Raw genomic sequence first — 13,648 nt, 5'->3', positions numbered from 1 at the left:
TTGCTCCAATTCATAGCTGATTTTTTCTGACACAAGCGTTTTATGTCTGACTCTTGCTTCCCTTTCTCGACGACTGTATAATGACATTTTCCACTAAGATTTATCCCCGGATTTATCCAAAGCATTTTTTTTAAAACATAATCCAAATTTTCTTGGGGACGTTCTATTTGCAGCTTATTATTATGTGTCCCTTGAGTCATAACACTGCTTACTTGAAAAACCGAAGAGTCAGATCTTAAATTCAAATTAATTTCTTCAGGAGAATCAACATTAACATCATTATTTGTTTCATTGGTATGAGCATTATGAGGAAAGTAATCTGTTACTTTTTTGTTATGAGATTTATTTTCTTTAGAATTAGTTTTGTTTTCTGAAGAATGTATAGCCATGTGTCTGTATAAATTACTAAGTAACCATCTACCTTTGGTATGTGTTTTATCTTTTACTTTTCTGCATGTTAACCTTACCTTGCATACTACACATGGTATGAAGCAAATGAAATCAGAACCATAACTTTTTTCTCCTGTATCATCATCTTCCAAATTATTTTCATTTACCTACCTTAACAGAAATATTTAAATCATTATTTGATGCTGACTGAAGTTCTAATTGTGAATGATTTCGAAGCCATTTTCTAATTGAAGATTCAACAAATGCACTTTCACTTTCCAAGTCAAGTATTGCATTGTTATCTGTGATGTTTGACATACTAAGTTCTGAATTATTTTTAGACAAATCAGAAGTACAAATTCGTTTACAACTTATATTTCTTGATTTTGGTAAAGTTCTTTTTACCATTTGTGGACCAGTGTTAAAAAATTTTGTTTTATAAAAATTAGCCACCATCATAATTCTCTTACGAAACCCACTAAGAATTTGAAATTTAGGAACATTATTTTCAAAAATTCCATAATAAGATAAATATTCATCACTTTTTATTCAACTGGGTAAAACATCTCTATCAAATTCTTCAATACTGTCCAAAACCTGATCATCAATGCAACTCAAAGCTTTTTTATCTTCATAACCATTTATTATTAAAAGTTGTTTTAAATTACTCGGAATGGTAGTCATCAAATAGTTTTCTGCCTCCGTAAAAACATCTTATATGTCATCTTCTCTGTCCAGAAGACTATTTTTACCTGAGTTATTGGCCATTTTTCTAAAATATAAAAAAATATTAATTTGCTTATAAATTTTTTTCTGGATTTTTTAAGTTAAATAAAATGTAAAAACAAGCCAGTAATAATTTTGCACTCAAATGATCATTATTTATGTTATTCCTTTTTTTTTAATTTAATTTTTAAACATCTATTGAAATTGTATAGGTTTAAATGTTAAATTATTTGATATAAATTGTCTACAAAATATTGATATTCAAAAATCTGTTACTCAGTTTCATGAAATTCTATTTTGAATCTTTAAAATTTAATTTTTTTTAAATTATAACACTATTTTGGTTCTTATTTAAACATAAATAGTTAGGTATTTGTACACCCTATTAGAAAAAAAATAGATAAGACTCAACAGTAAAATATCCATACATTTGAATTAGATAATTGTAATTTATGAGATTTTACCTGTATATAAAAAAAAAAAAATAATAACCAAATAACACAAGCATGCTATTATTGCAATTGCCTTGAAAAATAATAAAAATAATAAAGAATAAAATTAGAAACATTATGATACAATATGACTTTTTAATAATACATTTATAAGAAAAATAATATATAGTCTGTATATATCAGTATGAATATGCTGAAAATATGCAATTTATTCAAAATAGAATTCAAAATGATTGTAACTAATAATAAAATACAAATAATTTCAATCATGAAGTGAGATAAGCATGCTAATGCGCACGCATAATACTATTCGGGCACTAATTTTTTTAAAAACTTTTTAAATCTTAAAACAAATTATACCTACTTACTTAAAATTTATTGAAAACTAAACATCTGACTAAATATAGTAAAATAAATAAACTGAAATTACTTACCTCCATATAGAGGTATATATTTTCTGTATATTTAAACAAGATTTAAGTATAAGAGGGTTTGCCATTATTACATACGCATAATAATTTGCTTTTTTTTACTTTGGAAATATTGCCCAATTGTATTAGCTGAAGTGGCTAAGTATGCAATAATATTTGCCATGTCATTTTCAAAAGGCAACACAAAATCAATGACTTTATTAGAAATTTGGTGATATAACCATATGATCCATAACTCTGGTACTATCTACCTACGCTAACCCAGACACAGAAAGGTAGATTTCTTTCCAACAAAAATTCTTTTAGTTATTTAAATCTAACAAAATATAAAAAAACACAAAAGTTTTTTAGGGATTCATCATATCGATTTGCATTAGGACTAGGAAATTTTGAATTCCTTAAGGCTGAATTACATATGGATTTCAGTAATGTACTGGTATCCGTTTTTTTTTTCATAAAAGTTTCAGCTGATATTTCTTCCCAAGAAGGCATATTGTTCTTCAGATCTTCCAACAAATCATTAAATATGTTATTTTCGTTGATGTATTTATTAATTTTATAATAGTTGGTAATTAGTGGTTGATTTCCTCCATCATTCAATAAACTCTGTTCTCGAGCACGCTTTTTTCTTTCTTGCCTACTATATTTGAAGTCTTTCCACTTTGAAGAAACATCAGGTCTAGCATCAGGTTTTAAACAGGAAGAAGGAAGTTTTTGTTCAGAATTACATTCAGGTAATATTAATAGTTGTGTATATACACCCGACCATAGTCGGTGTTTTTTGTAATAGCGTTTTCCACCACACTGCACTGACTGCACCAGTACATATTTTGATGTTCCATCTGCAAGATTAATGTGCACCGAGTGGACTTTTTTATGTTTCACCTCAATGCACCACGTCAGTTTTTTGCACTCGGTGCAAAGATAATCGCACGAGCTCCAAGAGCTCGTGCGCATTATCATTATCATGACAAGTACTGCAATACCCCTTAAATATTTTATTATATTTATATATCAGTAATAAGTATAGATTTTATGTTTCGTCTACATTTACACCAGCCGGTGTTGGGACGATTATCAGTGAACTGTGCCAGTTCTACCTTGGTGCAATAGTGCGGCGTGGTGGAAAACACTATAATTGATTTTTGTAAAACTCTATTATCAAACTTAACTGTTTCTTTTGTCCATCTAGAAATTTAAACTTCGATATTTTATTTTTAAATATCCCATAATAAGCTTCATAATCACTTTAATCTATTAAATCTGGTAATGTAGTTTTGGCAAACTCTTCTGTCTTAATAATATCAGTATCATCTATCTTGGATATTATGTAAGGACTATCAAAATCATTTTTTTAAACTTGATTGAAGTTTAAATCCAAGATTTTCTTCAGCGTCTTCAAATGGATCTTTAATTATTGTAGCTACTTCTTCCATGGCAGCAATGTCCTATCCAATATTCTATAGGCAACAAATTTATTATAAATATATGCATTTAAGCTGTCAGTCATATTAGTAAATGTATAACATCTAGCTAGTGGTGGTTTTTGGGGGTGAGGGACAAGCTTCTCACGTAAATCATGAGAAGTGATCGCACCCACACGGGTTTCTACCAAGTGTGACGCGGCTATGATGGTGGTGTGGTGATGTCCGTGGTAGGCCGGTCACAATATGTGGTGTGAGGTGTAGGTGGATGTGACATTTAAAAAAACAACTGTCGCTCAGGGTGGTCGATACGTTGGGTTTTATTTGTCACACAAAAGAACAAGTCACAAAATTAACACGACTGGTACAATTTGATTTAGTGAGTCGGTTTCGTCGACGGACGTGTTCGCGTCGCAACGGTCGGACGAAAAGTTGTTGGTTGTAGCAGGCAACCGGTACTCGTCCGGCATGACTTGTCTTCCCGTCCCGCCTAGCCTTTGCAGCGTGGAGGGGGAGTCGACGGTGTCGCGTCGTTGTCACCCGTGGTGGTGGTTGATAAAGTCGTAGACCGGTTGCGGCGGTGCCTGTAGTACTGTTGCCGTTTTAGCCATTTTATGGCTAGATCTAGCTTATTTAGAAACCTATCTAGCTGCAAATTATAGCTTTTAGCCAATAGCCTATATTCTAGCTTATTTTTCATTGAAACTTGGCTTTTTCTAGCTATAAGCTATTGGTCATTAAAATGATAAGATATATAAAAATAATACTCGAATATTAGTAATAATAATAGTGATAAGATGTAACTGTTGAGCTAAAAATATGGTTTTATACCAGCTTCAGCTAATTAAAAAAAATAACAGTGATAGTGGTGACTGGTGAGCAGTAACCGCGTAATTTATAACCTGAATATCTGATAATGAATTTTATTAACATTTTATAATTGGTAAATCATGGTTTATGAATTAAGATATAAGGTTCTATAAATAATTAAATATGATAATTGATAATATACCTGCCAACATTTCCCGCATTGGTGATACCCACAGATACATAAAAATATTTTTATATATCTGTGGTGATGCCCCAGTTCTCCCGGAGTGATAAGAAAAAAAATTAATTTTTTGATTTTTTGAATTTCAAAACTGCCAACCTTAAAAAGTAAAAATCCCAACTGTTATATCAACTTAATACCATTAAATATGAAAAATATATTTATTTATTTTAAAGTTCAAATATTATTGTACGAATTATTGGAAATTATCGTATCATCGTATCAAATTTAAAAAAAAATATAATAGTACCCATTTGATAGAGGCCCTGTAGGGTTAGTACTTGGACCATTACAAAAATTATAAGTTTTGAAATGTAATATATAAAATAAAATAATAATTTTACTTACCAATTTAGACATCTATTCATTCACAATCATTATGTTATGTATCTATTGGACGCTCATTCATAACAGCAGATGCAAAATATATAATTAACCTTTTTGTGAATGATTATTAGTACCTATGCAATGAAATATGAGAAAAATAATTTATTTTAAATAATACATCTTTGTAAATTGTATGTAAATTATATAATTACATACCTACAATTATTATTATAAAATAAATAAGGAATAATAGATTTTTCAATTATTAAAACATTTGGTTCTTCAACACCATCTAGTGTTGCATTTTGTGAAATGAGTAATTAAAAATTATTAATTAATGAGTATAATAGTAATAATAGTATATTATATATATTTTGATGTTATAAAACATAAAATGTGATTTTAAATTTTAACTTTTTATTTTCTTTACTTAGTTAACTGAAAAAATCAAAATATACATAAAATTATTTAATTACTTAAGTTCCATTTAATTTTTTTCTTAGTTCAATTCCTCTTACAATAATAAATAATAATATATTTATCTCCCAACAATATGGTTTAACAAAATATTAAGATACATTTACAGTAGTTGGTCACTTCCAAGCCGTTGGCTGTGTAGAAGTTGGAGTTTAAGTTTAAATTAATATTAGTAAGTTTCATACAATAATACAATATTCTTAATATATAAAAAGAAAACAATAAACAATACAAAGTTATGGATAGATATGATAAAATTGGTTATAAAATAAAGTAGAATGGCAGCAATAAAGAGTACAAAGATGACTTATGCTAAGTTAAAATTATAAATTATGGCATTAATAGTTTTTTTTTAAATTATAGGCAATTAACTTTTTTTTATCAAAACTAACCTATCGCTCATTTGTTTATATATCTTAAAAACTTTTCAACATTTTGACTTAATTTTGGTATTACAATAATGTTTTCTTTTTATCCTGTTAGAAAAATGTCTACCAGAAGTAGTGCTTCGATTTCCACATATTATATAGGTAGTATCTTTTTTTTATCAAATTGGATCCAGGAGGTACTTAAAGAAAGTAATTTTTTGATTCTCTCTTATTTAACGCCACGGTAAAAAACCACTGAAAAATTACGAAAGAACTGGATTTCAATTTTGCTTTGCAAAAAACGCTTTATTTATCACCATAGAAACGAATAATATTTAAATATCAAATAAAATAAAATATTCTTTCGTCCGCTCAGAATCGTTTTTTTATCGAATGTAATCATTGTATTCAAATCGAATGCTGTAAGACTACACTATCCTGTCCGAGGACCGAAGGGACGTTGGACAAACTTTCTACACCGCAATGCTGACCTACTCTTTTTAATTTTAAATCTATTTCAGTGTTATATAAACTACAATACTACATAGTACATACACACAATTAAACAAGCAATGTGAAAATTATTATTATTAAATGGAAAAAAGTTATCATTTACTAATTAACTCGTAGTAAATATTAAATTATTTGGAGTACCTTTCTAATCCTTTTAAAAATTCAAATGTTTGATAAAAAAAATGTTTACTTTTTCAAATTAATAAATCGGCAGGACCTAGAATCGACTGGAAGTTTTTTGAGGACATGGTGAAATGTGCGGATATATTTTATTATAATGGTTAATATATATTCGTGGAGATCATGAAATTTTTATTTGAATTAAATTAAAAATAATTATATCTACCAATTTTATTCATCTAATAAAAACATTGTCTACAATATTAACTGTAGACATAGCTACACAGTTTAACACATCCATGTAGTCTTGTGTAAAATACTTTTGAAAAGTGTTTGGAATAAATACTCGAATACTTATGAAAGATATATTTTATATTTTGATTTGTGTCACTCTATTCTTTCAAGGGCTACAACAAAGATTGTTACCAATTCATAAATATTAAATATTGAGCGATATATAACAAATAGTTTGAAAAGTGAACAAATTTCAAATAAATATAATTTTCATTCAAGCAAAATCATGTTAAAATATTTAGTTCTCATTTTGATCATTTAATTTTGTTAACCTATAAATTGTATTAGGTACCACTATAAAAACAAAGTATGTATGTTATTGTATATATTTTACATTAGCAGTTATTTTTTTTTTATAAATGTAATATGAAAACAAATGGGATGAATGGTGTGGTGGTGTGGGGGCTTTGCCTCTATGGGTCAGTGAGCTTTTCACTATTTGTGCACCCCAAAAAATATTGGTCTAGTTGCGCCCATGAATTTGGCATTAGAAGTTCTTTTCATCACACATTATGGTAAAAATTAATTTAACATGATAAATGTTTATTCTAAAATGTTGTTGTGTGTTGAGGTATATGTTTCATTACTCATAAACTTAATGTTCATTTTAATCGAACTTAATTTTCAATAGCTTATGATTACATTCTATAATTCTCAAGCACTGTACTAAGGGGTGGCGAGAGAAGGCTTTAGCCCTCTAAAAATGGTCCAACCCAAATAAACTGTAATGTTTGTTCCATGACAGGAACATATTGTAAATATGTAAGTGGAACATAACCTATAAAAGGAGTTATTACGAATTGTCAGTCTTTTGTCATGTTACTTATTATAATGTATTATTTTGTATTATGTTTAAAACTGTTAATATAAATGACCTTATGGTTTAAGTGTCAGAATGTTTTAATTAATTATATATATATATTAACAATCATCATCCTACAAATATTACATAAACCAAATATAAAAAATATAACATAGCCCCACATGTTATTTTTATAATAGATAAATTATTATTTTTAAATACTTATAAAATATATTTTTTAATTTTTAAAAATTAACAAGTATTTTATGTATTTATTAGTTAGTTTATTAAGTAATTACTAAAAACAATAATTTAATTTATATTGATCAAACAAAAGTAAAAAAGTACCTAGTTCAATAATTCAATCATAAAGGATCATCATGTTATAAAACTAAAATTAAATATAATTTAATTTGTACATCATTTTTAAAGTAGTTATTTGAAGTCTGTATTTAAATATTTCCTTATTTACATAAAACAAAACAGCCTTTTAGCCATATAGGTAACATTATTAAAACATTGTACCTACAATGCATATATTATCTATTGAGAACTTAGAATTAAAAAAATTTGCTATAGAGTGTTATAAAATTTAAATGTGTGGTATATGTTAAAATAAATTAAATTATATAATTAAGTAATCTTTTTTGTTTTTGAAAAAAATAATGCATAAAATGTATTTGCTCAGCTCAGAATCCCTTGAAAAAAAGTTTAGTGCCAATGTGTCATTATACTATTATAGTTAAGTACAGTATAGTGTAGGAATATTGCAAGAATTTGGATTTGTTTTTTAAATTAATGTATTATTTTGATTATTCTGTTTATTAAACACAAAAGAAATTCACTATATCAATTAATTATTTTATTATCATTGTAGCAAAAGAAAGGTAATGTGTTTAGTGCTGTATATCACGATTAAAGATAATATGGTTGCACAACGAAGCATAATAAAGTGACTCTTCGAGTTTCCTTGTTATCACAACAAGTAGAACCGAGAACTGGCGCTCCAAACGTTAAAATATTGAATCACAAATTTGAATAATTTTAATTGATAATATTATACTACCTTTCATCATATTATCTTCATATTACTAATTTAGTAATTTATGTATGTTATAAAAAGTATTAAAAACACAGAATGATAGATACTGTAAGTCTGTAACACATTTATATTTTATTTATATTATGTTTTGACACAAATTAAAAACAATATATTTTTAACGATTAATTAATAAAGTACTTAGGTACGTCACTTTCTGTATGTAATGTAAATTATAATTTTAGCTAACTACCTACGAGTTTTGATAATTTTTTTTTAGTTTTATTTTGTTTTTTATTCATCTGATTTTTAATATATGTATACTGTCTCATTTTCATTATGACAAACGTACTACATATATCAGTTAGCATATCAGTTTGATGCACGTTACATTAAAATGTCAAAGTAAAACACCAAAAGTAGATATTTCTTTACTAGAAGTACAATTAACACTAAAATTACGAATCACGAAATCACAATTGTAAAAATCGTTGAAAAGTTCGTATTTTTAATCACGTTTACTTTTTCATATTTTCGCGGGAAAATATTGTGCATTGTGCATATTATCACTGTTATCACAGAACATTATTGAATTCAGATGCCTAGTACTTAATTCATATTCTATGAGCGCTAGTGAAAGTTTCTAGGGTATCGTTGATAATAAAAGAATTTATGAGCTCCATTAAATTGTTTCTTATCATAGTTCGTTGGACAACCATATTATCTTTAATCGTGCTGTATATTAAGTATGTTTTCTAGCAAACTGTATAATATAATAAATAAATAAATATATTTATTGTAGAAACAGTAAAAAATATAAAGGAGAGAATACATTTGATATTTCCAATTTGTTCAGCACTTGGACCATTAGAACTCTATATTTTTCAGATATTAAATCCCTTAAAGTACCATCTGCTAAAGAAAGTGATGTAGCATGTGATAATAATCAATGTATACAAATAAATCTATAAAATTTTATATACTTAGACAATTAAAGCAATTATAATATTTAATATGCCTTATTATACCATTTATTTTGTAATTTGTAGTTAGTATATTGATAACCATTAGTTATAATTGATAAGCGGTAGTTAGGTTTTTAGATATTTTAAAGGCGAATAAAAAGGATTTTAGTATTTTTATGTTGGCAAAGTTGGTCGGGTAAAAAAAAGCAATATTATGCGGGAATTTTATTTTTCCAATGTTGGCTAAACTGATCTCCCGAATTTTGATTTTGATGATATCCGCTGTTATCAAAATCGGGAAATCTGTACCATAGTTCAATGGTGCAAAAACCAATAATGGTAAATGTAGTCCATCAGGAAACGATTCATAACCTCATTAATTTCGGGAAATTGTAAGGTATAATTAACAATCGTATTTAATCCATCTTCCATACAAAAATTAGGGCACCCCAGATGACCCCTTTCAGCCGGTAGATGAGGCAATGCTAGTACCTGAAATATAAAATATAATTGAAATACAATAATATTAACTTGTAAAAGAGAAAATCAAATTTACCATTCTAAAAATACGAGCTGCTACATCATGCCTCTTTACCAAGTTCAAGACACCATTCACTTTTCGGTGACAATATCTAACAACCGACTATAACATTAAAAATAAATATCATTAAATTTATCTGACAGGTATGATCAACAAAATGTGTTTGTTTATATTACCTGGGTATAATGGAACCAACAGCATAGTAAGTTACTGTTAGGGAAGATTTGCTGGACAGCATTCATAAGAGCACGCTCATAATCGGATTCCATCATAATTCAAAGGTAGAATATTGCGTATCACAGCGAATAACGCACAATACGTTTCCTCTGTCTCACTCCCCAAAAGGACAAAGACCATTGGAAACGCCTAAATTATAAAAAAAATACATATTTAGAGCATAGTTATAAGTAATAACAAATAATATAACTATAAACAATTGCTTACTACACTTTTGTAGAGAATCTGAAATGTCAGGAAAGATCGCAAGTCCATTGGCACTTGAGGTAGCGTCTTATACGTACCATCTATTCCGACAATCTCTACTGTAGCCAACTGTTCACGATACTTTTCAATTGCCGAAGTATTCGCAAAAATAATTCCAACAGTTACTCCATTTACAATCAATTCTTGATTGAAAAAGGCAGTTGAAGGAATTTGGAATGTTGAGGCATAATTTGCATTCCGGGGGTCTCTCAACATTTCTGCAAGATCATGCATGTCCTGAGGTAATTGTGGACGTCTCGATAGTCTCATCCTTTTTGTTCTAGCTTGTGTCTGGAGGAATGTATAGCGAATGGCAGCCTGGGGATGCCTACCAAAAGTTAAAAAAAATTATCATATAATTAGCATAATTTATGTATTTGTATTTCAACACAATAATTAAGTTAATTAACTTACCTAATTATTTCGCTATTATAGAGACCTCGAATTGATGGGGTTGTGATTGTCCGATCAATAGCTCTTTCACCTAGAGCGTTCCTCAGGAATGGCACATTTAAATCAATTTCATTCGGCTCATGATTGTGTGGAACTACAATCAAAATTTGGTTGTCCATCTCGTTTCTACTGATAGATGCTGAACCATGACATATAGGACGATTGGGATTTTTTTGACGCTCACAAACCAAAGTTATTTTATTGATGAGTAACTTTTTTTTATAATATTTATACCCAAAATTATCAACATAAAATTTTGAGTTGAGCCGAATGCCAGGGATTGTCCTATATGTTCTTGCTTGTTGTTGTTGTTGTTCTTCTCCTTCTTCTTGTGGCTGATTTTCTTCTTGTTGTTGCTGTTGTTGATCTTCTTCTTGTTCTTCTGCTTGTCGTTGATCTTCTTCTTGTTCTTCTTGAATCTGAATGGCAGCAGGACGTTGGGCGTAGTTGTGGTCTTGTAGGAAGAGGTTGAGATTTGCTACACCGACTTCTTCGTGATTGGCTGGAATGACATAGTCATGATCTCTCAATGCCATTTTACTATGCTAAACAAAACTTAAAAAAATATTAAACAAACAAAATATATATAAATATAATATGTATAAATATAAAGTCGGTTGGTTTTAAGAAAAACCTTTTATATATACTTATAGGCAAGTCACAGAGATTGGTCTTGAGAAAAACCGTTTATTTCTTTTACTTACAGTAAAATCGCAGAAGTTAGTCTTAAAAAAAACTGTTTTTTTTTTTCTCGTAGGTAAGTGGCAGGTAAATGGCAGATATATCAGGCTATATAATAAATTAAAAAATTTGTATTAGTATCACAGTCATTCATAGATATGATAAAATATCTAATTAACATAATTATTTGTTTTGTTACATTTACATAATATTAACAACTCTTAAAATAATTCATTAATAATTATTCACTTTACATAAACTGAAGCTATTTCAGTTAAAACACATAGGTACATAATTTAGGTAATAAAAATAGAGATTAATTGTTAATCTTATTTTCAGTGTCTTCCACAGTTAATAATTCATGAATTATTAATAAGAAAAAGTTTTAAGTTATTTGATATGCTTTATAAATATTTGACTTAACAACATTGCACATTCTTCCAGCCATAACTACCATGCAATTTTCAGACATATTCAATTTTCCTAAACAGAATAACTGTATAGTTATTAAAATATTCATAAAAATATGTGTAACTGTTTAATAAAAAAGACAAAGTTATGGTTAAGTTAAGTATTGCAATTTTCAATATTTCATCAAAATAGCTATCATCAACCAATGACCATCATAACAAGATCCATGGTGTTTACTGCATTCAATATATTTGGAAGATTTTTGTAAGCAGCATTCAGTATTTTCAAATCTGTAATTATAGAAAATTAGAATATTTTAAACATTGTAACAATCAATCTGCAGAATTCTGTTCAAGTAATGATGACCAAAAGCACTGGTATTTAATTTAGATAGTGGCAACTGAAAAACTAAGTGATCAGTGTTAGTTTTAAAATAATACATCATGATCTTTATTAATCAATATAAAATAACAATAATAATATTAATTTATTTATTTCCCAACTATAGTTTAACAATTTATAAGATAAACAAAATTAAATTGCAGTTGTTAGACACTTCTAAGCCATTGGCTGTGTTCATAAAAATATTAAAAGTCTAAACAATATAATAACAACAATAATTAATATATATATAATAATGTTGGTTAATACATATTTAAGAATAAAAGTAAAAAGATAATGAGCAACAGAGCATGAAAAATAATTTTTGATTTAAAATAATAGAATGACAATATATTTAATGTTTAATGTAGTTGGATAAACTTATGCTAAGCTAATTATATTAATAATAATAGTTTTTTTAAGATGATGAAAATTATAAAAGCTATGAGGGTTAATTTTAAATTTAATAACACCTAATGGAAATTGGAAGTGTGTTATTTGTAACATGTAAAGTATTATATTATTTACATTGTAAAAATAAGGAAATTATTTACTTTATAAGTATAATGATATATATTAAGCTGTTAATGTACAAAATACAAATAAATAATTATGTTGAAATTGTTTTACAAAAACGTGGTATTTGAGTCTATAGTTACGTAAATGTAGTACTTCCTAGTCGAAAAACTTATTAATTAGGAGTGCACATGCTATTAAGAAATATTTAATATTATCTAATAAACAATAAGAATAAAAAGATATATTACAAACAATAATTCATCTAAGAACATATTATTAAGGTAAAAATTAAAAAATATAAGTCTTACTTACGTTAAGATGAACCAAATACCAACTTTCTAATAAAAGCGACAAACGTAAAATGACCGTTAAAGTTATTATAGACGATTATTTGCTATTTGAAATTTTAACGGACGAATAAATAATGTATCCGGTGCTGGGGACCAGGCTGAGGAATTCTAATACTCAAAAATCGTAGTTGAACTGTTTACAATGTCGAATGGTTGGTAATAATTTGAATTTTTGTATTTTGAGGTTAGTGTTCGAACTCTGAATAATCGAAAATTCCTTATCACTGGGCCGAACTCTTATCACGGGGCCGAACTGTACCCATCCCTATATGATACCTGGAATGCTCACCAAGCAGTGTTGCCCGAAACGGAATGTTAGAACGAGATGGGACATACTAATGGTGTTACTATCTTTGTCTTACACATTGCGCTAATATCTTAAATTAATTTACCACGGTCCGCGATATTTTTTTAGACTTTAGTTTGGTTCTTAAAATTTGGTATCTTTAT

General features: G+C 27.9%; 1 pseudogene across 1 annotated transcript; it reads right to left on the bottom strand.

The window, feature by feature from the left end:
* Positions 1–9,694: 9,694 nt before the first annotated feature.
* LOC149057953 (uncharacterized) lies at positions 9,695–13,431 on the bottom strand (annotated as a pseudogene). The gene is made up of 6 exons (XR_016190601.1): positions 13,161–13,431; positions 10,818–12,238; positions 10,365–10,731; positions 10,097–10,286; positions 9,936–10,022; positions 9,695–9,871 (listed from the first exon to the last, which is right to left on the bottom strand). The product of XR_016190601.1 is annotated as an uncharacterized LOC149057953 (transcript).
* Between the last annotated feature and the right edge of the window lie 217 nt (positions 13,432–13,648).

Source organism: Diuraphis noxia, unplaced genomic scaffold (genome assembly GCF_037042655.1).
Source record: "Diuraphis noxia isolate RWA-SAM2 unplaced genomic scaffold, SU_Dnox_SAM2 contig0002, whole genome shotgun sequence".
Lineage (NCBI taxonomy): Eukaryota > Metazoa > Arthropoda > Insecta > Hemiptera > Aphididae > Diuraphis > Diuraphis noxia.
This window is presented reverse-complemented; position numbering and strand designations above follow the sequence as displayed.